This window comes from Paroedura picta, chromosome 3, assembly GCF_049243985.1.
Source record: "Paroedura picta isolate Pp20150507F chromosome 3, Ppicta_v3.0, whole genome shotgun sequence".
Taxonomy (NCBI): Eukaryota; Metazoa; Chordata; class Lepidosauria; order Squamata; family Gekkonidae; genus Paroedura; species Paroedura picta.
This window is the reverse complement of record NC_135371.1, coordinates 117,871,630-117,899,558: the sequence shown is the minus strand read 5'-3', so window position 1 is coordinate 117,899,558 and position 27,929 is coordinate 117,871,630. Positions and strand designations below refer to the sequence as shown.

Sequence of the window (27,929 nt, the reverse complement as noted above, 5' to 3'; positions counted from 1 at the left end):
AAACTGGCAGTAACATGTTTAACATGAAAGCACCTAAAAGAATCAAGGTAATCAATGAAGCAGCTCAAAACTGGTAGTCACATATGAATAAAGCATGCGTACAAACACATACACATAAACAGACAAAACTGACAGCAATCTTATGGACCAAAGTAGAGAAATCAGTCCACAACCCGATTATCCATCCTGTGTACTAACTGTGAAAACCATATTCATGTTGCAAACATTTATTTTAATTGTCTACAATTGTCCACCATAACTTTAAAAAACCCATCACGTTCAATTTTCTTGCTCAACAAAGATATCATCCAGGTTTTAGTCATTGGTAATATTAAGGCAAATATTATCTCTTGTCATTCAGTCTCACATCAATCTCATGGAGAAGGATTGCAAACTACTATCAACGTGGGAAAGAAAAATGGGAATGCAGCAGCAGGCCCCACCATAGGCTTCGACATGTGGACTGAACTACTCAAAGCCTATAAAGACTCTTAGGCTGTATTTTTCTCTTTTGCAAGCCATAGGTGGTCGGACATGAGTCTATACCTTTGTAGGCACAATGCATATTCTATGCATGGAGGCTGAGGTGAAGTCTGCCACCAGGATCCCACTTTGCCCTCCACACATTAATCTGTATTTGCAGTCACCTGCAGAGGGCAAATACTTAACTCCCGCATGATTTTAAAAAAACCACCTCTGCCTAGATAACATCGCTATAAATTATATATTTACTATGACAGAACCTCCAACATTCACAAATGAAAACAGGGACACTCTTGTGTAGTTTTAACAAGGCCTTTCACCCAGCAAGATTGGGTTTCCCTGATTCCCATCTGCGGGCCATCATTACACGTTGCTGAAGGCTCATATCTACTTGGTATATGACGAACTTGTTCTCTCTGCATGAGTCTGTATTGCGCTGACCTCTGAAGCAAGCATGTTAGTCAACTGACAGCCAAGGGTTTTCTTTTTTTCCAAAACAAAGAATGCTCATTAGAACATACAATCATACAATGGTTCTGCTTGTACTTACGTTGACAGAACAGCTTCAGTTCAAGCACATTCAGCAAACATTGTTTTGATTAGGTGGGTAATGGACGGAAAGCAGGATGCTAACTAGCATTTTGTACACATGGAACCAAGAAGCCTCCCTCCCCCCTTGACATGCAGAGTTCCTGGAAAGGCAGATGAAGCCTAAAGGCTTCCAGGGACATTGTGTACACTAACAAATTCAGGGTGAGCCCTCCTTCAGTGGCCAATTGAGAAAATAGGGATAAAGTTCTTCCATGAACAAAGCATGGGAAACAGAAACTGGATTACATCTTGACTAGCTTTTCCAATGGCAAAAGGAAACTTTCCTGCCTCCCCCTTCCCACTGCAGTTCACTGATCCACACAAAATGCTGTGAGCTATTCAAGTATGTCCTTCAGTTTGTCTCTGGGTAAAGTGACTGATTGCTGTTTTCCCTCAACTGCTATTAGAAATTTACATCTGGTTCAGCTCTGCTGGTGATTAGGGATTGTTGTTTTTTTTAAAGAAAAACTTCAGCAATCTGTTTAATATTATCCAGATTTGGGGTTTTTTTTGCCATCAAGTCATAGTTTGGAATATGGTAACCCTCGAGGCAAGAGATGTTCAGAACTGCCTCAACATTGCAATTCTGGTATCCCTTGGTGGTCTCCCATTCCAAAGACAGACCCTGCTTAGCTTCCAAGAACTGACAAGACTGGGCTCACCTGGGCTGTCCAGGTCACAGCACGCTACTTAGGTAGCCTCTAAATATTCAAGAATTAGAACTAGGTAGCTATATTGGGAAGGGAATATCTACCTAGTCATAGAAGGCCTCTCAGAACCATAGCAAAAATAGCTATTGTCTGCACCAAACCACCTGTATGACTTCTTTAATTAGGGGGTACTAGCACCTTTACAGAGAGATACCACACTACCCTCGGAAGAGATACACCCTTTTAAGACAGTTCAATGGATTTAGAAGGGCATATCTCTGTTTAGGATGGTGTTGGAAGAACAATAGGGAAGTACCCACAGTAGGAGTGGGCAACAAAAGGCAGCAAAAAGCAGTTTGATAGGAACCTGCTGTAGCACTGATAAAGTAAATTAAAATGAGTACAAAGATATAATATTGTAGATCCAACAGTAATATAATGAAAATGCTCAAGACTCTCATCTTGGTTTTGATAAAGGTTGAAAACACGCTACGAAAAATATATTCTTCTGAGAATCTATTGATTTTAGACTACACTCAAGCTACCTTGATTCTGAGGAGTTAATGTAGGAAAGAAATTCTATAAATAAAAAAATATAATTTTATTTCTTAATAAAGGCAATGTGTTTCAGTACTTCACCGTCAAATGCAAAAGCGCTTTATCACATGGACAGGATCCATGCGCATAAATAAGGGTCTTGTTTCTTGAGTAGTCACACTCTGCTAGTGTGGGAAAAAGCTGGAACGCATTCTGCAAGCTCAGAAACAAAAGAGTAAAAACTGAACAGTTAAGTGAAAAAAATTTTTTTTTTCAGACTGTGAGTTGCCAACAGTCAAGTATATAGGGCATGCTGTTTATGAGCAAGATCCCAAGTTCAAGCTCTGGTATCTCCAGTGAAAATGATCTCAAGTAGTAGGGTTGGGAAAGGCCATTATCTGCCTCCAAACTGGAAGAGCTGCAGCAAATTAGAGTGGACATGTTTTAGTTCAATGGATCAATGGTCTTACTCACTACAAAGCAGGTTCATATGCTCATGTAAGTGATATACTGGTGAATGATCTAATTGAGGGAGGGCTTGCTGCAAAGAAACGGGTGAGGGGTTGAAGGGCAGCTGGCAACTAGTTATATGGAGAGAGAAACAGGAATAAACACTTATCTAACTGAACCAAGGAGAACTGTTTTTGTCCATATCCATCCCAACTGCATTGGCTGGCTGTGGCAAGTTGCTCTTGAAAAGACACTCATCCCTTACCTCTAATATGTCAGAATCTGATGATGATAATATGTATTTTTATAGCCCGCCCTTCTCTAGGTAACACAGGATGGGTAACATCATACAAAAACAATACAAATATAATAAATATATAAGAAATTAAACAATTAAATTAAGTTTTAAAATTATATTAAAACCGCTTACTTTGCAGTTTTACATCATATGAGGGGTTGATCAATATTTAATTGGCAGAAAGTTGCGTGGGTTCTCGAGCGGGGAGGCCAGCATCTTCATGGTGTTATTTCTTGGCTTCAACCATAGGCCTGGTGGAACAGCTCTGTCTTACAGGCCCTCCAGAACTTTCCCAGAAGGGCCCAGAGGCCCCAATCTCACTAGAGAGAGGGTGCTCCACCAGGCCAGGGCCAGAGACCCTGAGCAGATTTTTTACACTCAGTTCCATAGGCAGGCAACCTGGAGGCCTCTAGGTGTCAACTCATCCAATAAGAGCCAAGAAATGGAAGAGGGGGGGGGACCATGAAGTGAATGCCTGTATTAAAGATTTAAGCCTACCTACCTTGACCTTTAAGCCATCATTATGACAAAAGAACAATTCCACACTGATTTTAATTTTGTGCTGAGCCAAATAAGGACCACTTCAACCACTAGATTTCAGGATTCACATCCATGTTTCCTGCATTCACTATAATAGCAGTAGTCAATGCCACACAGAAGGCCTTGTTCGTAACACTGTGGCAGATACAGCTGCCATTTCACTTCCTAATGCTGAGCGTGAGGATGGGAAATACACACCTTTACATGTGGTTTTTAACATTTCTGTTCCCAACACACTTACTCTGTTATCGTCCTTCAAAAACATGCATATATACCATAATCTACTCAGTCTTAGACATGTATAAGCAGAAACCAACAAGCAAATTTATTTCTGCCCTCACCTCTCCCCACTCCTTCTGGCATTAAGTGCTTCTGGCATTAAGTGCTTTCACCAAATTATCCAGAAATCTTCATACATGGCATCCATTTTGGAAAAAAAAATTAAGTGCTCAAAGTTTATCAGAATTTGGGATTCTTTGCATGGTCATGCATACAATAATTACACAGGCGAGGTAATGTATGAAGAGCTGGTATTTTGCACCCTGCTTTTTACTACACAAAGGAGTCCCAGTGTAGCTTACAGTCACTGTCCCTTTCTCTCCCACAATAGAAACCCAGTGAGGTAGGTGGTGCTGAGAGTTTCACAGAGCAGTAACTAGCCCAAGGTCACCCAGCTGTTTTTTTCCCAATCAGAGGAAACCACTCTCAACCACTACACCAAGCTGGATCTTATATATTATTGTTATTGTTATTATTATTATTATTATTTCGATTTTTATTTCCTGCCAGTCCCGGGAACCAGTTCGTGGCAGGTTACAATAGTAGTTCATAAACTTTAATGGGGTTTTACTGGGGCTTTGTCAGTAAAACCCCATTAAAACATTAAATACAAGGACATAAATAAAACATGGTGGTGTAACTCATCTACTTGTAGGTGGTACACTGATGTATGCTCCTAACTTTACCAGAACACCACACATGAGCTGTTGTACAGGGTGGCTTAATGGGTACTTTCACCATTCCTACCACAGAGCCAGGACTAATTTCCTTGGGAACTGCATCCCTCCCTGCAGCAGCTCATCAGCCTGACCACTGGGCTTGGCAGCAGAAAATCACAGCCCTGCTGTTCATGGAGCCCCTGGTCCCCAAGGAGTAACTTAGAGAAGAAGAGGGCAAAGGAAATTAGATAGCACTGCTGCTTGAACTGTGAAATGAATCTTGTGCCCCCCCCCCCCCAAGAACCCTGTGTCAGATTCCCAGGCATCAGCACTTCCCCGGCAATGAAGGTCATGACACAGCTGGGAGCTACGCCACCTCTAAAGCTACGCCATGAGCTGGGCCTAGGGCAGCCATCTGTACTGAGGTGGCATCTCTATTCACAGGCAGCGCAAATGTTGAGCACAGCTCTCCTGCTCTCAACCCTGGGCTACGGCCTCCTGATAACACAGCCCCATCACTGAGCTTTGCTACTTCGTGTCTAAAGTAAAACCATATATCTCTCCCTCCTGTTCTAAACTCTAAGAATGCATCTTCAGCCTAGTAAATAATCCTATTTATTATTTTGAATACTTTCAGTAAATATTCCAAAGGCTCAAACACATACTCTGTGCAACATTCCTGTAAGGAAGGTCAGGTTCATATTACACCAGAACAACTGACCACAGTGATCCATGCAACAGTCACCTCCAGACGGGAATTCAGTAACTTGCTCCATGCAGGCCTTCCTTATCTCTGATTTGGAAACTGCAATTGGTGCAAAATGCGGTTGCCTAGATTCAAACTACAGCCCTTTGGAAAGCGCATATCCTCTGGCACCTGTACTGGTTGCCAATTGTACTGGTCAATAACTGTGTTTTTAATTGTATCGGACATATGTTGTTGACCACCCTGAGTCTGCTTGAGCAGAGAGGGTAGTGGACAGACAAAACTGCAGAGGAGGGGCAAGGCTAGGATTGCCAGCTCTGGGTTGAGAAATACCAGGAGACTTTGGGGATGGAGCCAGAAGGGGGTGGGGATTTGGGGTGTGGAGGAACCTCAGTGCAATATAATGCTATGGAGTCCACCCTCCAAAGCAGCCATTTTCTCCAGGGGAACTGATCTCTTTAGTCTGGAGATGAGCTAGAATTCCAGAGGATCCCCAAGCCTGATCTAGGGACTGACATCCCTAGGTAAGGCTGAGGCTGCAAAAGACACGGTAGAGGCAAGATTTGAACCAGGGCCTTGTTGACTCATATCTCAACCTCATAAACACATACATTTGGTTCAACTCTTTCATAGCAATAGTCTCTTTCCTATCAGCTAGCAAAAGAAAACGGAAGCTTCCGACCTCTAACCTTTCCCCCACTGGTAGACATAACAGTCAATAGAGATGAGAGAGGGAGATGCCAAGAACTTCTTACAATAAAAATTCTGAGCCATTCCCTCTGGATGCTCACCCTGAGAACACTTCCGCACTGCAGCACATGGAGCATACATACTATTAAAAAGCCATCCGCGGTTTGGACCCAGTATACCTGAGAGACAGCCTTCCTGCCTATACCCCCAAAAGAGCCCTATGCTTCACCATCACCAGCTGGCTGAGGGTCCTGGGCCCCAAAGAAGTGTGGCAGACCCCAACCAGGGTCAGAGTTTTCTCTGTCCTGGCCCCCACCTGGTGGAACGAGCTCCCTGAAGAGATCAGGGCCCTCCCTGAACTCCCAAAATTCCATTGGGCCTGTAAAAGGGAGCTCCTCAACCAGGCATTTGGTTGAGGTAGCCCAGCCAAACAACATTCACTGGCCCCTCAGACCAGCCAAACAACGTCTGCTGGACCCCAGTCATGCCTCGCAATTATATGAATCCAAACCGACCTCCCTAAGGGCTCATTCTAGAAGTTATAAAAGTTATTGTTGTATTATCAACAGTTGTAAATGTGTTCTTAACTTAAAATCCACTGTTAGGATTATTGTTATTATTGTTACCATGATTCAATGTATACCTCTACATTTTATGTTAACCGCCCTGTGCCTTATGGGAGGGTGGTATGGAAATACAATAAATAAATACAATGTATGATGGCATCTCATCACAACACACCAAACATCTACATCTAAAAGCAAGAGGGCTGTCTCCTAAATATCCCGGCTTCAGAGCCAAACTTTACAGGCAGACTTGCCTCTGAGTTCCTCCTCAAGGCCTTCCCATGTTTCCAAGAGAACACAGTTTTAATCAGGCCATTCAGTGTCAGGGGCTGCACACGGAAGCCCACTTAGTAGAGTTCACAGGACAAAATGAGAGGAAACGGTCATGGTCGTGACATCATAGTCCAGAGGAAGTCTCCATTCAGAAAAAGAAGTAGTAGGATTCAGGATGAGCCAGAACATGAACGTCCAGTGGCTATGGATTCTGGATCCCACCTTATTATATCTTTTCTGCTTCTCATTAATTCTTACTGGGGGGAAGATCCAATTAGTTTCCTTTCCTGGCTTCTAAATGATTTTTCATCCCTGTAATTAATGGGCAAGTCAGAGCGAAGCCGCATGGCAGGCAAATTGCCGGTTCAGGGGAGCGGGGGTAATTTTCTAGATATGATAATGAGGGTTGCTTTCTTGCTTTTAAATAATGAATTCATTACAGGGGGGGTGTAAAAGGGGAACCATCCAAAGCTTTGGATTCCTCATCCTTTATTGCTTATTGTGGAGAGTCTAATTAGTGAATGGTGCCATCATATCTGAAGGCAGTGCAACCACAATTGCCCCTCATATTTAGGTCAGTGGAAAGATTCAGACTTTTGGGTTGCTAGCAGCAGGAGCAGCACAGTCACAATTGCCAGCAGCAGTAGGTTGTTTTCAAGTTCTTTGTCACTAGATATTAATACACTAACCCATGATATGAAACTCTGGCCTGTGGGGTTCATGATGGAAGAGGGCTGACAGTGTTCTTCACACTCACAATCTCTCTCCCTCCCTCTCTCTCTCTCTCACTCACACACACACACACAGAGTTTACAGACAATTCAATCCTACCTGTGCTTGAGTCGAGACTCACTCATAGACCTTTCTATAAACCTTATTTACACATGTTGCCAGCTGGAAACTCTACCTTCTACCGTCTCCCACCTCACACAGCAGTTTCACATGGGACAGAGTTGGAGCTGCTTGTAATGCAGATGGACACCTAAACGGGTCTACTAGTTGCTTTACAAACTCTCAGACAACAGATTCCTGACAAAGCAGCTTCCTTTATATGGATATCAGTCATATCCAACACAGGAGAGTTTCTTTTGTTGGTGTCAACTTTGCAACAATGGCTTTTGCCAGAGATGCACTTCTTGCTTGCTACTTTGTGTTAGGATGAAAGGGATGTGATTGTTGGAGGCAGTGATTCATCAGAGTTGGGGTGGGAGTTGTGGGCTGATAGCTATAAATGACCAAACAGCCAGTTGGTGCACATTCTGCATTACTGCTTCCACTGTCAACTTCATACAAGAGACAGCATGATTGATTGTGACTGTCACCAGCTCTGGTCGAAACTTAGTTCCCAACTCAAACACCCCTCTCTCTATTTATTGAGGTAATGATGGGAGACAGTTTATAGGGGGTGTGGCACCTATGAGCTGGAGAATGCAAAACAGAAGTAAATTTACAAATTTTGAAAAAGGGAGAGCCAGAGATTTCATAAGTCCAATATAGAAAAAAAAATTCAGCAGTCTAGGGGCATACTGGAGCATTGTGATACTGGGGATGTGGTTGTGGCTCAGTGGAAGAACACTTGGTTTATGCAAAGATGGTCCTACATTAAATGCTCAGTATATCCAGTTAAGGATACCAGGTAGAAGGTAACATGAAAGTCCTCTGCCTCAAATCCCAAAGAACCACTTCAAGTTAGAGGAGACAATACTGACCTTGAGAGACCGGCATAAGGTCCACAAGCAAAAGGCAGTTTCATGTGCGTTTTCTTGTGGCCCCCGTTATGCAGGAGACTGTGAATCTCTACAACCAATAAAAATTCCAAAACAAGGAAGCATCATAATATACAGAATGATACAGCTGCACAAAAGCCATAAACCACTGGTTGAAATTCAAATACCCAAATTAAGTTATTTGTGTTTCATAACTTATTTAAGAGTACACCAAGAGCAGGCATTGCACCTACTGACCACCAATGGGATAAGATGACTAATCAAGTGGCATTCACTCCAACTGCAACCCTTGATTGTTGTCTCCCCACCCCATTCCTGTTCCTTACACCCACATCCCTGCAACCATCACAGTCTACAATGCAGCAGTTCTAAGGCAGATTTCAAAATTGAAAGCTGTATCTTGTAATGTCTTTTATTGTGACCAACTAAAATAGCACAAAACAGCATGCAAGCTTTTTCCTTCTGGAGAACTCAAAAAGCATACACAGTGTTATGTTACTTTGGATAGCCTTAGAAGTAAGCATTGATCAGTTTCGGGGGGGGGGGGTTGGATTGTTACTTTGGACTAATCCATCTACATGCAGCCTATGGCTGCTTTAAATCCAGTAGGCTGCCAAAAGAAAATGCTTATCATGTGAGGGAGACAACAGCATGGCAACATGTGGTGCCAGATCATCACCCTGTCAAGAAAGAGAAAAATGTGCAATTCTCCCCCATTTCATTACCAAGAAAATGTCTCAAAGTGCAATCTATAGCCCTATTAAATATTCTCTTCATCCAAGATAGCTCTTAGAATTTTCTGGGGGTTCTGGAAGTATTATTTCACTGATGAGTGCACGGCAAAAGAGATGCCATCGCTCCTCTTTGTTCCTCAGCAGCAGTGAATGATGTTAAAGTCAGGAAGCAGAGTGACAGTGCTAAAAGTGACAGGCTCTCCTTGGAAGTGAGAGAGGCACTGCACCAGCCTCTGTCCAGAACTGCTATCACAACCACCCAGGTGCCCCTGTGTTCCAGTATTCGAACTACATTATAAAAGTGTTGCATGCAAGCAGGACCTAGAGATTTTAGGCCTTCATGCCAGCCACAGCCAAACTGTTGCCTGACATGCCAAATGATGTTTTTCAACCAAGCAGCTAATGCAGTGGGTTGGGTATGCATCCTGTGCTTCAGAAAAGACCACTGCCATACCCACTTGAGATTGCCAGCCCAGTGGGAACTGGATATGTGAGCTTTTTTAAGCTGTGCATCATCATGATCTGTTTGATGTGTGGCCTTATAGCTGGGTGTGTTCATGACATGGGAAGGACAAAAGTTCTGAATATATTTGTTTATTTATATGCCCAGCATTCCCATGATATAAAAGATTACTAATAATGTTCTTTTTTTAAAAGTGCTTGTAATTAAGGTATCCACCATGGGTTAGGCCAGAGTTCCCCAATGTGGTGCCTGTGGGTAAGACCTGGCCCATTGGTGGTCAGTAGGTGCAATGCCTGCTCTTGGAGTAACACCTGAAAAGTATTTTCTCTGGTGCCCATTCAGCTTTTTAAGGAGGAAGGACTTGTTAATAGCTGTCCTCATTCAAAAGAATGGGCTTTCTATAACCACAATAGCAGCCACAGCCACTGGGAAGACAGGAGGCCTGGTAAGCAACCAGGCTTTCCTTAATAGGTGTGTAGAGCTATTCCCCCTTCAGGCTTTCATTGACTATATTCTCCCTTCTCTTTCTCTTGCTCCCTTATTCCCTTTCTGCAATTCTTTTGCAAAACAAGGAGGGATGTATGAGTTTTGGCTCACCTTCTATGGCAGCCATTTTAGGGTGGTGCCAACTACCTCTTCTCAAAATGACCAAGGTGCCCACAGACTCAAAATTCACAGCCCTGGACTAGACAGTGTGTTTGGGACCAGTAAATGTTTCTTAGGACATTTTCTATGAGTCTAATTCTATGTCTATATACTTCTTGGATGAGACTTGATTGATATATACGCTGTGTTTTGGCTCACTTTCTTGATTACCTACACGTCCTTCTTTTGCATGAGTTTTCTGTTATGAATTCACTGACAATCATTGGAACTACACTCAGCTTCCGTAAAATGGGTCAACGTTTTCTTGAATGCTTTAAAATGCTCAACTCTTTAAGATGCATTACATATTACAATGTACACATGATTTGACCCACAACTTGTGGTCACACTAAGAGTGAGGAGGAAATACAAAAATTCACCTCACTTAGGGTCAAAGTCAGCCATGCCCTTCTCACTTGCCATGGGCACAGAGACGCTTAATTCTATTACCTAGAGGGGCTAATACTAAGGGTCCCCATGCCCAGGAAAAGAGTCACCAAGCTTTGCAACAAGCAATTCAACCCCAGGGTGGCCTAGTACACAGGAGAGGTTACCCCAAGAACACACTTGGGCTGCTGTAGAGAGCTCTAATTCCTCACTGCCACCCACAGAGCTAACCTTGATGAGAAAGCCCTTGGTGCTAGTATTCAGTGACTCCCCTTGAATGCTTCTGAAAAATGGCTGCAGCATTATCTCCAACGGAGTTGTCTCAATAACCTAGTTCATTGTTTGTAACATAGAAATTTCACAGAATTCCAGCTGCTATTCGATTGCTTCTCTTCCTCCCATCCAGCCCCAGTATTATCTACACAATGCTGGGAATGGGGAGCAGCAACTTAACGTGTGAGCAGATCTCCCTGCTGGCCCGTTCATTTATTCAGAACATTTTAATGCTGTTTCTCCATGAGCCTGCCTGAGGCAGCTTGCCACATAATCATGACCACAAAATATTTTTAAATTAATTAAAATCTAGCATTTAAAAGCCCTGCCCAACCCAGCATTAAAATAAAAGCTAAGATTATAAAAAATGGACCACAGACAAATGAAAACTACAATCTCCAGGCTAAAATAGTGTTTAAAATCACCTCTTAATTAAGATACCGGGTGAGCAAAATGTTTTGGCCTGGCACTTAAAAAAAAGCAACACAGGTTCCAGGCAAGCCTCAAGGGGAAGGGCGTGCTACAAGTGAGGTACCACTACTGAAAAAGCCCTGCCTCTGGTTACCACCTGCCTTGCCTTTGATGGGGGGGACATAATGCAACAGGTGAAGACCCATCAGCTGAAATAAAGTAGAAGAAAAAAAGAAAAAAGTCTCAAGCTGGTGAGCTTGAGACTTTTTTCTTCTACTTTGATGGGGGGGAGTGGAGAGCAGGCATTGTGAGGCAATTGTTAACTGATGGGCTGGACAATATGGGAGCAGGCAGTCCTTCAAGTACCTTGGTCCATGCCATTTAGGGCTTTAGAGGTAATAATCAGCTCGCTGAATTTTGCCCAGAAACAGATGGGCAGCCAAGGTAGCTCTTTCATCCCTGGGGTGATATGATCCCTGAAGCCTGACCCTGATGACAGGCTCACAAAAGTGCCTCTGCATGTCTTGTTTGAAACTATAACTGAAGATGTTTCAGAAAACAGCAAGCCCTATTGCCAATCAATCCCTTTCACAGGGATCGCAGCAGGACAAGCAGCTTGGCCAGGGCAGGGGGCATCTACACAATAGCCTTGCAGGGTAGATCAAGATAGAGCGTTCATCTGTCTGGAGCCATAGAAAGGAGCGAGATCGGCATGATGGGACAAGAGGCAGAACTGAACTGAGAAACCCCAGGAGGAAAAACAATGTCCAGCGTATAAGACTACTTCTCCCCCCTGAAAATCATGCCTCCAAGTGGGGGGGGGGTCGTCTTATACGCCAGGTGCACTTCAGTTGGGATAGACATAGCTGCCCATAGTGGCCCATAGTACTGTATTTTGAGTGGAAATGTTGAGGGGTCGTCTTATACACCCAGTCGTCTTATACGCCAGCAAATACGGTATATACAATCATGAACAGTGGATCTTCACGCCACTGGTCAGTTTCAGTTTAGTTTCTGTGAAAGACCAATTGCTTAATTTTATGGTTGGGGGTCACCACAACATGAGGAACTGTATTAAAGGGTTGCGGCATTAGGAAGGTTGAGAACCACTGCCTTATCTGGTAAGCACAAGGAAGGGCCTGTCCCTGTCAGGACATGGACCTCTGTAGAAAACAGTCCACAAGCTCCATACTTTTTCTGCAGCTTTTTTTTGGAGGGGGGGACATTATACTGCTTATGAAATAGTCACAAGAATATCTACAGATGCCTGTTTTTTTTTTTTTACAGCAATTACACATTTGTTAGTCAAGCTAGTTTGTATTCTTCCAATTCCCTACAATGCTATGGAATTGTTTATGGTCATTTATATCTGCGATTTACATCCTGGAGTCTATACCCAGCCATATTGCCTCATGACCTAAATTGTATTGTCTGAACGAATCAGTGCGGAATCCAAGTCAGACTGACAAATCAACTTAAATTAAAGCAATCCAAACTATACTGCAAACTGCAGCTATTGCCATCAAGCAACTTCTCAGCTGTGGACGGGAACTGGGGAAAGGAGGCTGAGGAATCCTCGAAGTCAAGGCTCCTATGGGAGAAGGCTAGTCGTGGGGAGAGGGGGACATCAAAGCAAAGGCCTGAGACCCTCGATGAGAAAGTTCGCTTCTCAGCTTTGCCTCTCAGAGCATATTCAGCCCCGTCTGCAAGGTAAGTTGGGATCCCCTGGTGACAGGCAGCCAGGAGCTAATTAATGCTCATTAATCCACATGGCTCCTGCAGGGACTGGTCCTGGGAGCACTTAGTCAATGTTTACAGCTTGGCTTTACAGCTTTCAGTCAATGACCCTCATAGTCTCACATGTGGGAGTGGAGTGAAATGAGTATATGTTTCCCACAGCCTGGATGATTTTGGGAAGAGGCTCCAGCAGAAGCAGAGCAAAAGGCTGGGAGCTAAACAGAGGAGTGGGTTTCGAGGCCCATGTCATGCTGCTCCACCTCCACCAGCGCATCACACTGTCAACCATTCAGCAGCTAATTTTACCGAAGGGCCACTTTGAAACCCACTATTTCTCAATGGTGGGCGGCCGGCAGGTTCCATCATCACAGTCACCTCTCTCTATATATCAATGCGACAATCAGAGTGGCTTTTAACCAGTCATAAGAGACATTCAAACACCCTTGGGGACCCTATTTGGGTGGAAAGACAACATAAAAATGTTTTACACTAATAAATAAAACGAACCACTTCAATAAATTGGATTATTACATAGGGTAGGTAAATACTGCAGTATACAGCTAATTCCATATTGATAAGTCTTCAGAAACACCCATTTGAATGCTAATGCGCAATGTTTGCTTTTAAACGATTTTATAATTTTATTGCTAGTTTATGACTGAATTGTGAACTGATATCTGTTATTGTACACCACCCCGAGATGACCTGTGAGAGGAATCAGTATATAAATTGACATATAAACATAAATAAGACAATGAAAAGCCAATCTACTATAAGTGGCATACAGGCTCACATATCTCTCTTCTCCCTAGGATGGCAACCTGGAGTCCTGGCGGAAGAGAGGGGCGGATTTGGTTCTGGAACTTCCAGGTGTTGATCCACAGGCTGGGCTCCAAAAGAACCTTAAGCTGCACTGGGATGAAGCTTCCAGTCCTATTCCTCCTAAATCAAAGAGGGCTGGTGTGCATCAGGCAACAAGTGCCTCTTTCCTCCCACTGCCTCCCCTCTCCAACCCACAGTGGGAAGTGAACGTGTTGCTTAGCTGGAAACTCGATTAGGACTTTTTCCAAATTCTCTGAGCCCCTGACCAAATTAAACTGGAACTCGTCTCCCCAGCTTGGCTCCAACCAATTATCACCATAATCACGTCTGTGCCCAGTTATCATATCAATTAGCTGCAGCCTTAGTCGAGAGGTGGGGGGGGGTATAGATGAGAAGATAGCTGTGGAAGAGAAAGTGATGGATTGGAAGGAAGGTGGGAAAATCAGTGAGAGAGAAAGAGAATGAAGAGTGATTGTGAATGAACAAACACTATTTTTGTTTTGTTAGAATTAACTATCGAATTGGCCTTTAATTGTATATCACTGCCAAAATTCACTTGCCCCTAGAAAGGCAAGGCTTTATCCACTGCACCAAGGAGCAAATGTCTTAGAGGTACTTATACACAAAAGGCTATCTTAGGCTCTGATCAGACTTATTAACAGAATACTAGTGTGGAGGGACATTGATATGCTATATTAAAGTACACCGAGAGCAGTTATAGACAGATACAGACAGAGGCTGCACCATTTATTATAACATTTAATATTATGTTAATGTTTAAAATGATACAGGTGACCTTTAAAGGTGACAGGGCATAAGCATTGAAGGCAAAAAAAAAAAAACCCTTTAAGACAGTTACATCTCAGAACCTGGGTTGGTACAGCAAAGCAGAGTCTTCCCTTAAACAAAGGAGCAGGTTAACCAAAACAGAGGCTAAATTTACTGAATTACAAATAGTAGTTTTGCTGGAGACATCAGATCATACCCACATCCCCCTTTACTCAGAAAAAGGTACAACACATTTTAATGGTTTTTATTTTTGCCTTCTATATTAAAGTGTAGGTGCTTTTTCTTAACACCTGCTTTTCACATTTTTTTATTTTTTTACTTTGAATACCTCTGCTTGAACAGTTTTTGAAAGATCACCCTCTGGTTCTTGAGCTTTGGTTAGCCTAATAAAAGGTATCGCCTCACTAGTTTTATTCATTTATATTCTGAGAGATCAACACAGTTGCTAAGAGTCTGAAGTACAAAGGAAGCCTTTTTAAAACACTTTTGTTTTCCTCCAGAGGTAAACCAGATACCTGGCATAATTGATTAAAATCTTAGTTACACTGCACATTCATAAAAACACATTGATTCAGGAATACGTCTCCTCTCATCCCTGAAAAATTCAAACCAGCTATGGAGAGCGCCTTATTTTTAAGCATTAATTTTAAGATAGAGTGCCATTCTCATAGGGTCCTCCTCTTAACTATAGGCAAGATTTGGGTACTTCAGAAGAGCAGAATTATTGCCAGTCATCCAACTTACCCAGTTGCGGTCAGCCTGGAAGAGGCCTTTAAGAAGCACATAGAAGCCACTTTGACCCACTCCATAAGCTGCACAGCCATCATGTACTGGCAGGGAATGTTCTGTTACTGTCTTCCAAACAAGTCTTGTTCAAATACCATTTATGTCTACTCTTTTCTGCCATCCCAGCGCAGAAGGAGAGCTGAAGGAATGTTAGAATAGGGTTTTGCTGGAGTACCAGGTTATGACAGCCCCATCCACTTCCCTCCTTCACTGGCAAGATTTTCTCTCTGGTTTTCTTTCCCTTTACTGACTGAGCCACCTAGCATTGTATTTTCTTCTCTGCTGAGGAACTCTGGCTGTCCCACCTGTCACAGTATGATATTTTGGCTATTGGCTCAGTGCAGGAACCTGAGGGAAGGGTCAGTAGTTGGATTTAACTTTAACAACTTAAATGGAACTTGAGATGTTTTGAAATTCAAAAATAACAAAATATTTTATTTAACATAAAAAAAGGAATGGTCACGTGAAATCAGGGGTTAAAAATATTCTGAGTTAAAACCAGTACACACAAGACTTTAATTCTTATGTTTTAAGCTAATGAGAGTTTCTTAAGCTTTTCACAGTGACTTAAATCTTTATGTTGAGAGGTTTTTATTCCAGTGTTTCCCTAAACACTGGAGTACACTTTCTTTGAGTATTCTCTGACTCTTGTGGTTTTCATAAGGCTGATACACAATTTCCAGTACCTAAACCTCCTCTCTTGAAACACCAATAGCTGTCTTGAGTTTTTAACTAATTTTTAACCTTAAAGGCAGTATCTAACCACACCAGGGATCTCTGTAATCTTCAGTGCTACCTCCCTGTTTGATTGGGTAGGTAATTTTCTTCTCTCTCTAGAAGATCTATCTTCTTTCCTTGGCCTGAATGGGAGATTTTGCCTGCTTCCCAAATTTCCTTGCCAACTTTGCCCAGTTTTCCTACCTGGGTTAAACTGCGCAAAATCAGGGCTGAATTCTGGAACTGTCCATACTTGCCTCTTCTTTGCTAGGGCTGAAATCAGACTGAATTCTCCTTGGCATCCAGTTCAAAAATATTTCTCTGCTCAGCTGATGTTAACCAATCAGATCTCTTGGATCAGCCTCTCATTCGAGGCTCTTTGAAGAACTGACCCTTCAGTCCTTTACCCATAGCACTTCTAAGATTTTAAAAGTGCAATCCATTACAGAGGTGCAGCAAAACTTCTTCCATTCCTGAACATAGTTCTTTACTAGTTCTGAAATACGTAGGCACCTAAGAAGGGGGTAATTTCATTGTTTTCCAAATCCGCCATGTAATTTTCAACGATAAAATTGTTATATGTTTAAAGGGAATATCGCACCACATTGTAATTATATGTTGCATAATGTATTAGAGTGAGACAATTGTTTCCTTCAGGATGGGAACTAATTTGAGTTCCAGAGATCTTAAAATCACAATCACTCTACAAAACGTTGCAAAAAGCTATGTATGTTTGTTGTTAAAAGTTATGCTAGATGGCTTTCTGTGTTCCCACTAATACACTGCTCCATTAACTTTGGGTTGTGATGACTCAGGAGCTTGCACAACCCTCTGAATATGATGTATGATGGCCAAGAGAATATGACTCATTACCTGTTTCCAACACTGGTGGGCTCCATTCTTTCTAGGCCCCAAGTAAGGGGCACATATGTTCAGCTGTTAAAAGGAACAATCAATTTCCCATGGAAAGTCAGAAGAGAAACTAGGACAGGCCACAGCCCTTCTCATATGCAAGCACTTGGAGACTTTAACCACTACACTGCCCTATACGGTGGAAGCAGCTCAAATGAGTGGACAATGGCCATATCCCAACACAATTATCAAACTGTCCCCTCCCTCTTTCTTTTGCAGGCTCTGATTCTCCCCCTTCTTAAACTATGGTGTGCTATGACATCTAATTGAAGTAAAGTATGTGGGACAGAGTCCTGGAACTAGATACCATTACCACCCCAAATAATTCCTGTCACTTTCCCATCTGCCTAACTCTCCTGGGAAATTCCAGCAGGAGGAATATTTGTAAAGACAGAGAATATGGGTTTGGGTAGAATCCCATCCCAAATCAATATAAGTGAGGGATGAGGTGCACTCCCAGGGACTAGAGGGTTAACTTTTAGAACTTGACCAAAAGCAAAGTTTATTGTGGAAATAAGCACAAGCTGAAGTCAAAAGAAGTACAATGGCAGTTTTTAGACAGTTCAGGCCAAAGGGGGGAAAAAAACTTTTCTAAGCAGACTGTTGTTCTGTTATGTTTTTTCTTCTACTACAAATATACACAGCATCTTGCTGTAACTCTGGAACCGCCTCTCAGTTCCAGGACAGCTCCAGTATCAGGATACTCTTCTTAAGCTCACCCTTTCACCACGCTCTCTCAGCCTCCACCCTGCAAATCCTAATAGTCAAAATCTGAAAACTCGCTCCTGCTTGCCAGCCTATAGCTCCTATTGGCTGGTAGAACCCTGCTTTCATTGGCTCCTATGTAGCTGGGTGTTTTTCCCCTCTCTCTCTGTCTCAGTACGGCTTTTACTAAAACCATAGTTAGCCTTCAAACCTGAATTGTAAAACCACTGGAAGTTCTAATTTAGAGGGAAACTATAGTTCGCAAAACTATACATTAACCGGCTTGGGCATCGCAGCAATTCATGTTTTGCCTGATCCAGGAAGAAAGGCTGGGATTCAAAGCACACAAGGAAGAAGACACAAGGTATGAAAGGGACGGAATACACTAAAGGACATCCATTTACTACAACCAAGCCCTGGTCTGGCTGTAACATGTGAGCCAATTCATGGACGCTCCTCCCTCTTCCCAAGTTCTAAGGCTGCAGCACAATAGTTTTTGAGTCAGGAAGGACTTTGAAGAGCACATATACCCCACTCCCTAAAACTACTGAATCAGTCCTTTGCGACAACTCTAGGAGGACCCATTTCCACGCACCCCCCCCCTCGTTTGCTTGCAAAAACACCTCCCCAAGAGATTCCAAAGAGAGCAGGCAAGTCTAAGAACCTGGTCTCAACGCTTTCACTCTATGGAGGCCTCACCAGGCTTCCACACTTCCATTATCTTGACAGTCTCTGCCAGGCCCATTTTAAATCAGCCTTACCAGGTGTGTTTTAAAACTCATCACTACTAAGCAAGAAGCAATCTTAAATCTGCATGGCATGATAATCAACACATGCAAATGAGGGATGGCATGTTCCTTTTTTTTCTCTAGATGAAATAATAAGCCTTAACTAATCATCCTTTGGCAGGAAATAACCTTTTCCTTGCCGGGACACAGTGTGCAGAGATCATAGAACAGGTTAGACAATATACAGGCTGGGATGGTATGTGACAGCAGGAAACCAGGGTGTTTCACAGGACACTAAAAGCACCTTTGAGCTTCTCATGCTGTGTGTGCACGCATGGATGAATGCTGTTAATATAGGATAAAAGTGCTAGACAAGCCTTATTAAATCTAATATACATTTTAGCAGATGTAGATATTGCATCTGAAGTGTTAACATGGCAAAATGAAAAAGAAAAAAAAAACAATTTAAGCATCACATGAAAATCTCCAGTGGTGAAAAATCCAAAGGGGTAAATTGTCCTATTTCCACAGGAATCAATTTATCCAGATAGTAAGTTGCTGACGATAAATTATCCTGATGTTATTGAAGCTGGTCTGCAGGACACCAGTTAATAATAACTGCCTTCATCACCCTGAGGAACTAGGTGTTACAGGTCAAAAAAGAGCGGGGATCTTGCACCCCTGGCCATAGCAAAGGGCTAAAAGGATTGGATAACTATTAAGAACCTGGACACAGACAGGGCATCAGCAAGCACTGACAAAAGACAGACCTCCAGGTTATAGACCTGTAAGACAGCCACCAGAATAAAGTGTTGGTATGGACAGTAGGGCAGTCTTAGCCAACAGGCAACAGAGGCAGCTGCCCCAAGCCCCACTTTCCTTGCACAGGGGACAAAAGAAGATAAAAGGTACAGGTTCTCGCTGATTGTGACAGCCACGTGTACCCAGCCCATCTGGGACTTTGGCAGCTGGCTCAGCTGTGGGTTTTTGCTCCACACCATCTAGTGTGTGGGCTTCTGGCAATGGTCCCTGACTGTCTCACAAGGTGCAGTGGTCATCAGCTGATTGGCTCCAACAGGGTGGGTTGGCAGGGATTCCCCAGGATGAGGGAATTAGCTGTGATTCTGTTGCCTCAGCTCATCCTCAGGGCCCCAGAATCACAAGGATTGTCCATGGTGAACAGTCCAACTCAGCTGCTGATGACAATGCTTGATCGCACAAGGGTGTTTTAAAGCAGTGGCTCCCAAATGTTTTCAATCTACTGGCCCCTTGACTCCCAGACTGCAACCCTAGTGCCCCCTTCACACAGATATAAACACACAGCTCTTTCCTAGTGTTGGATCTACTACATACTGGAAAAACTATACTCCCTATTTTTTATTTTTGGTTGTTGTACAGTGGCCCTATGTTAGCCTGGAAAAAAGTTCTTCATAAAAGTTATTTGTAAAAGTCACTTTGGGCCCTCATGGAGAGGAAAGTCCATGGCCGGAAGAAAGCAGGAGAAGGCTTTTCCAGCCTCTCCAAAATGGAGCCATTTGGGAAAGGGTTGGCAAATCTGGGTCAAGTAATTCCTGTAGATCTGGGGTGGAGCCTGGGAAGGACAGAGTCTGAGGAGGAAAAGGTACTCAGCAGGAATAAGGTCCCATCCATCCCACCTTCTGAAGCTGTTCTTATATTCAGGAAGCTAAGCAGGGTTGGCCCTGATCAGCATTGGGATAGGAGACCACCAAGGAAGTCCAGTGTTGCTACTACCCAGAAGCCATCTTAGAATGTCTCTTGTTAGGAAAATGCAGCTCCAGCAGGAAGAGTCAGACTGCTGCCCCCCTACTGTCCCAAATTCTTCACGGCCCCTCTGGATCCTTCTACCACCCCCTGAGGGCATACTTTGGGCACTTGTATTTTAAAGTATGAACCAGGACAGAGCCTTGGGCAGCACATGAAAGTAGAATAAAGGGAGGAAGGGAACTGGTTTGCCAAAGATAGGAAATAACCACCCCCACTACAAGGATACATCGGGATACATCAAGATAGCACGGTTCTATACTTGGGTGATTTATCACACAGAAGTGGCAAATTCTAAGTTTGGGCATCCTTGAGTTCAACCTCCTACCCTTATAATGGACCTATAGCAAGTTCTGAATCTCAAAAAGAGATGAGGCCTTGATTACCAAAGGTGAGAAATAGATAATCCCACTTATTCACTGCCCTTCCGACAATAAGAGAAGTTTCTCTAGAGGAGTCTGATACTGGCTGCTGTTCTCCTGAAGGAAGGCGATATTAGCTCTGTGTATGTAAAGGTTTGTCAACAGTACCGACTAACATTGGGGGGTCAGAATCTGAAGCCTACTCTTTCAGTGGCTGAAATCAACAAGGGAATAAAGAAAAGGGAGATTATGGGATGGTTAGATCTAAAATGCTTGCAGCAAAAGCCAGAGAGAAGAAGCTGGCTGAGCTTTGCCCCTCCTTTGCTACCATTTGGTTACACCACCCCAAACAGAATCCCAGCAGATTGCCATCCCTAATCACTCCCCAGCATGCTGCTTCTAATCCCCAGGCAGTTGCTGAGGCTGGGCAGAAGGGAGGGCTCATTTGCCATGCTGGTCACAGAAGGGTGGATGACTAAAGAAACCATGTGTGGATGCCTGAGTGGTTGAGGCAGATGCATACAGGACGTATGAGCACATTTTTACATGTGTGTGTATATGAAAGCATGTATATGCATTGCTCCTGCAGGAGGCCCTTGAATAAACAGCCCCCCCCCAACTGTATGCAAGACAGGTAACACAGCTTCAGAAACTGGCTGCAGACGCCCACACGCTCCCTGGCTAAATAATAATCATTATTTTTTTTTTAACTTACATACACAAGCTAAGAATTATCCACCCACAAAGTATAGGATTTGGAAAGGAAATACATTAAAAAATTGCATTCCCCCCCCCCCAGCAGTTTGCAGCCCATGGTCCGTCTGCACAGTAAACCATTGCATGCCAGACCACCTCTCCAGCATTCCTGAAAATTCAGACCTCTTAATTCAAGGAAACACTTGGTGGCTTGCAGATGGCTACAATCACTATGGGAATCTGGCTTCCGTATCCCACACGACCAGGATATGGAAGGGGATTGTTCCTGTCACTCAGATTCTGGTAGAAACACATATACCCTCCCCTTGGCTTAGGTGCTGGTGGGATTTCTAAGGCAAGGTTTTGCCTATGCGGGGAGTTCTTGATTTAGATATGGCTGTAAAGCTCCTGGCTTGGGGTAGTTTTATGCTGCAATATCATTTTTTAAAATACCAGGATTCTGGCTTTGAAAACAATGCCACAGGCTCACAGAAGCAAAGGTCCTGTCACAGACTGTGCACATACGCACAAGGGTGGCACCGCATATGTGAATAGGGGACTTAATCCAACTGGCGCAGATCAGCCCAGTTCCTATTCTTATATAAGGAATGGTACTGATTTACCAAAGAATCCAGTTTGATCAGCTCCTGCAAAGTGAAGCCATTTATACCAAACTGGAACCCCGATCCTCTGGCACAAAAAGCCCAAGGTTGCCAAAAGAACTGGCCATACAAAATGCACTACAGGTGCCCGTAGCACAGAGGCAGAATGGATGCATATATTTGGTGCAAATAAGTCATTCTGCTATTTGTCCTGAGTTCCTCCGTGAACCAGATTCACACAGTATGCTGTTGACCCCCAGGGCATACAAGCATTAAGCAAACAGCGGACTTCTGGAACTCCTTCTTTCTACATAGAGGAATTCCCTGAGAATCCATGCTGGATGTTCTTTTTACAGTGAGAAGATCCCATCATTTTCCAAATGGAACTGCGTAAATAGCATCCTTAGAAATTGATTCATTCCCCAAAATTTAAGTATTTAGGATTTCAAAGAAAAACTGGAAAGAAATAACATAAATGGAAATAACAGTGAAAATTAGAATATTCATAGAAGGACTTCAGAAGACTGGAAAGCTTCTTTGGCTCTGGAAATAATCTTGGCACTGAAAGGAGATGTTATTTGAAAGCTACTGATGTCCATGCAATTACCACCTACCTCCAAAGAAAGCACTTAATACTTCATGTATTGCAGACAAGGGACTAGGCTAACTGGATCTGTTAATCTAATGGAGGAAAAAGAAGGTGCCTATTAAATCCCTTTTGTCCTACAACGTTGGCAAGTACGTGGAGATCCTCTTCGGAAGTAGGAAACCAAATCTTGCATGTATTTATTCCTTGCACTTGCTATGGCTTCATATTCCAAGCATGGAAGTTAACTTTCCCATCTTTTGCTGGATGCAGGCCCAGTCTATGATGGTTCCATGAACCCAAAGAGCACGGCTACTTGCTGCACCCCTCCAGGGATGGGCTGCCATGAACACTAGCCTGAGAACTGAAGCATCTCAATTTCTTCAACCATTTCACCATGTTTCCCTGCTGCTTGCAAAGAGTTTGTGGATACAAAAGTGTTGGGACTAATTTTTTGAATTTCATCTGCACCTAGAGTCTCTTGTCAGTGAGTGCCCTAATTTCATAGTGAAATTTTATCTCCAGAAGTAGATCATCTTAGCAGATGGAAAGGGAAGAGGAGATTCTGTGACTGGTCTCCTACCAAACTCACAGCTGCTGACTTAACGAGTCTCCTCAACCTGATCTGTGGTTAACATCGGCACACCGTAAGTCTTCATAGTTCCAAGGCATGACACTTGTGATTTTAACAAGCTGGAAGATGATTTCCTAAACCAGGCCTGGCTTCCCGCCCACACTGTAGAAAAGGGATGCAGGCAAGTCATACCAAGACAAAATGTGGGGGAACAGGGTTCACAGAGACACCCAATGACAAACAAGCAACATACAACCAAGAAAGGCTTGAGGGCCTAAGATGGCAAATGAAAGGTACAAAGCCAAGCCTTTCTTACGCTTTTTGGAGCAGCTGGGAGCTATGATCTCAGTTCACATTCTCCTAAGCCAGATGTTTATTGCCCACTTAGTGCCTGGGGCTTTTTTACGCAGCTCCTGGAAAGTATCTCAAAAAACACATACATATGCTCAATACACAATGCTCAGCAGCTAAACCTGTTTTCAATATCAAGGCTGAAAGGCAACTCTAAGCAAAGCTGAAGCCAATGGACTTAGAAAGGTGTAACTGTACTTAAAATTGCACTGTTAGTTCTGCATCCTGTGAAGAAATAATACAGAGGAATTGTATTATAGGTCTTTCCTTCCCCCCAGAGGAACTACAACCATCTTAAACATGTTTGAGGTTAGAGGGCAAAATTTCCAGGGGTGATGACTTTCAGGTAGACTTGAATCACAGTGCCTATGACTTTTAAGTGCCGACAAAACTCCATGATTCTGGTTCCCATGTATCCAATCAAACAGGCCATGTTTCTTTCTTAGAACTGAGAATAAAACCAGTGAAAATACTCATTCAACAAAAGGAGAACAAAAGGAATAAAAGGGAGAGGGATAATATTGGGGCCTCTTTGTTTCTCAGTAGCTGGTTTCCTGGCTATTCTACTGCAGATCTGATTCAAAAGCTTCTAAAGCTGCTTCTCCTTCACAGGGTCTCCTTCTCACCCTACTACTGCCCCAGAGATCATTGAACAGGAGTGGACCTCATCTTACCCGTGCCACATGGGACAAAACTGACATCTGAAACATGATTCTGATAGATTTATTTTTGTCTGTACTCTAAATATACTTTTTCTCTTTTTAAAATTCAATTCCGTTGCAGAATTTTGAGGGTTTCTTCCTCCTTTCCTGTTTTTTGATTTTTTAAAAACAAATAAGCAGAAAGATTTACAAGATCAGAGGCTGGGATGATGCTTCCTTATGGATCCCAGCAATGATTTACCCAATTTTTTCTGTTCAAAGATGCAGAATGGGAAAGGCAGAAGGGGGAAAATTCAGACAACAATGCCAATCTTTCATTCATGGAACAAGACTACCCTGTCTTCTTCTCCAAGGGCCACAAGGAGATAGTTTCATAAATCAAGGCCAAAGCCTATCTTCTGCATGCCAATTATTTTTTTAACAAATCATGTATTGTTTTTCCAAAGCAATTATTGTTTCACACCTTTTTATTTCCCCACATTAGCCAAGCTAACCAATACATGCATGATAGGAAATTGGAAGGTATGGGGGCTTTATTCAAAACCCATGTGGGGGAGAAGATGAAAAGGAGGAAGACAGAGTAATTACGAGCAGATTATTCATTTGGCTATCCATTCACATTTCTATCATCCGTCCATTTATTCTTAATCTATATTTTGCTTTTCAGTCTATCCACTGCCCCCTTCTTGCTGATACCTACACACACTACATGGTGCTTGGGGGTATAACCTGTTTTCAGTATAATCACACACACACACACAGCCCCTGCCTATTCATCTCCTTTCTCTGTCCTCAGAGACTACACCATCCTGCCATAAGTCCCTGGACCTGTGCAGACCCCCCACCTTCCCTCCCACCCCCTGAAGAATTCAAAATCAAAATGCTTTGCAGCAATCCATCGCCCTGCTTTTCCACCACCCTAGTATGGGAGCTGGTGGTTTTAAAACCAATTCCCCTTGGCTTCTGCCACACTCCGGTTTGATGTGGGGAGCCATTCACTGAAAGGTGCTCAGTCAGTTTCCTCGGGCCTATCCCCTGAGCCAGTTTGCAACACAAGCACGGGCTGGGGTCAGAGAAGCAGCAGAACTGGGATCAGGCCCCAGATGTTGCCACACACGTCTTCTGCTGAGCGGACCCACCAACCACCCCACAGGACGGCTGCTTCGGAAGGGCCCGGCCTGAGGTGAAGTAAGGGGCACATCAGCCCGCCCCCAGAGCGATGAGCTCGGCCGCGGGGGCGGAGACCAGGGTGGGCATCGAGGGTGGTGGATGGCACAGCCCAAGAGCCATCACAACAAGCGCTCCCCCCCCCCCGCTTTCCTGATTAACCATTCCGCCCGCATCCTCCTCCCATCTTGCAATTTGGGGGGGGGGGCGCAGATTTGCGTTTCTCGGTGTGTGCCCCCCACCTTCTCCACCAAAACCTTCCTGCCTGTTACATAAAAACACGTATCCGGGAAAGGGGGGGGGGCTAGGAGAGACGCTAAGGGGGCAGCTGCCGCGATCTTGTCCTAGTTCCGGCTATTTTTTTCCTGCAGCAAAATTGACCAAAGAGGGGGGAGGGCGAGGATCGCACCAGAGACGAATCTCGAGTAACAGCCCTGCCCTCCTCTTTGTGCATTACGGTATTTTGAGGACCCCCCCCCCCCTTCTCGCACACTCAAATATATACAAAAAGCGGCGGCGGCGGCCGAGAAAGGGGGGGGGGGAGAGATACTGCAGTAACGGCGGCGAGGGGCAGGGTATTCTTTTTGCAGATGGCTTTGTCTTGGGTGCACGCAGAGACTGTGGGGAGAGCAGGCGGCCGTCTCATCCGTACGTGGAAAAGACCCTCATTTGTAGCGCCTTTGCAAACCCCATCACTAAATCCCCGGAGAAAATACATGGGGGGGGGGCAGAGAGGAAACGGTCCCTTCCTCCTAGCATCGTAGTCCAGTCAGCAACCCCCCCCCCTCCCCCTCCCGTTTAAGTCTCTGGCGCAAAGAAAGCCTGTCTGTGAGAGACGCTAATCCATGCCGAGGTCCAGCAGTACGCAAGCCAGCCACCACTGGGGCGGCGATGGGGGGGGGCGGCTGGAGGGGTACAAGGCAAGCGATGGGGCTGCCTGATGAAAACAAGCCCTTCCTTTCCGTGTCTGTCTCCCCTCCAAAGGATCCCCGGACACTTCTCTCCACACACACCGCGCTCCCTTGAACACCCGCCATCCGTCCGATTTCTCCAGATTCCCGAGGCCAGCAGGGTCAGCGATCAAGCGGGAGGGAGGGGAGGGGGGAGCTCAATACTTCAGCCCACCTCGCACCCAAAGCCCCGTTCTTACCTTCTGCGATCCAGTCCCGTCGGGCTCCTCCATTCAGGGATCCCTAATCCATCCTGCCGCCAAGACGGCAGGGCTTGAGCCCCCGCAGGTGTTAGGAAGCACGAGGCAATCGGATGCTGGATGCGCGATCTCGATCTTCTTCCGATCGCTCCCCCTTGGGGCGTCAATTTCACAGAAAACGTGGCGGCGGGTGGGGGGAGAGACACACACTCACACAACCCGAAGCGTCCTGATTTTGTATTGTTTTGCCCCCGGAGGGGCGGTGGGTTCAAGTGGGAGGGGGCAAGGAGAGTGTGGGGGGGAGTCGGTGGGAAATCAAGCTCCGTCCCTATTTCGTGTGTGTGTGCGTGCGTTGTTTGCAGCCGCCCCCTCCCAAAACAGCAGAAGGGAGGGGGAGGAGGGAAAGGGAAAAAAGAAAGGGAAGGGGCCAAATCAGAGCCCTCCTTCCCCCGAGGAGATGTCACTGGCGGCCGCCTCCAGCAGGCGAACCGCCTCGCCTTGCGCTGCGAAAGGAAGTCTCAAAATATATCCATCTGTGGAAGGCAGTCCGGGCATTTTGGAGATGGTGGATGCGAGCAACTCAAGATCCACCCCCCAATCGCGCGTGCACACACACACACACGCGTGCGCGCGCTGGCGGCGGCGGCGGGGTGGGGGCTCCGTCTGCCTGCTCGCCTCTCCTTTCCTCCGCTTCCCCGCCCCCCCTCCCGGCGCACACAAACACGCGCGCCCGCCGCCTGGGGAGCAGCCCGCCAGGACGCGGGGCTCCGGGCCGGGCCGCCACCTCGCGGCGCTCTGCAGACTCCTTAGCGTCCGAGCGGCGGGCCCAGGGCGGCAGGGCTCCGGCTCCCCCGCGCCAAAGCACCGGCTCGCACGGTCCTCTCGCCGGGGGCGCCTCGGCCGGCAGTCTCGCCCAGGCGTGGCGGATGCAAAAGGTTAGGCGACTCGAGGAGGTGGGAAGCGGGCCAGAAGCTCGCCGCCTCGTTCCTCCCGGAGCCCTCCGCCGCTGCCTCCGCGGCCACACAGCCGGGAACCTCCAGCAACGGGGCTCGGAGGGAAGCTCGCTCTTTGCACACCGGCGGGGACCGTCCGGGAGGCAGCAGTAGCCACAAGCCAGCCGCTTCCATTCACGGGGAAGGAGGGCGGCAGGGAAAAATCGGAGCGCGATCCAGAAGGGATGGATACACCTGAGTGGGGGTGGGGGGGGGGGGAGACGACGAGGCACACATGCATCACACAGGACAGAAAACGTGGAGCGGAACGGAGGTGGCGGCGGTCAGTGTGGAAGGAAGGAATAGCATGAATGGATTCCAGAACGGGGAAGTCTGGAGAACAGGGTCAGCAGCACAGGAGCGAAGATCCAGCGCAGGGCTGGGGATGGAGAAGTCTAGGCAGACAAAAAAACGCGGAGTGGATCACAGAAGGACGGGAAATGATGG

The 27,929-nt window shown here is 45.0% G+C and overlaps 1 protein-coding gene across 8 annotated transcripts in view; it reads right to left on the bottom strand.

The window, feature by feature from the left end:
- ADGRL1 (adhesion G protein-coupled receptor L1) overlaps positions 1–27,673 on the bottom strand; it is a 159,081-nt gene extending 131,408 nt beyond the window's left edge. For all 8 annotated transcript variants that reach the window (XM_077327352.1, XM_077327351.1, XM_077327356.1 and 5 more), the window contains exon 1: positions 26,491–27,673. The gene's annotated coding sequence lies outside the window, so the exon portion shown is untranslated. The remainder of the gene's footprint in view (positions 1–26,490) is intronic.
- Between the last annotated feature and the right edge of the window lie 256 nt (positions 27,674–27,929).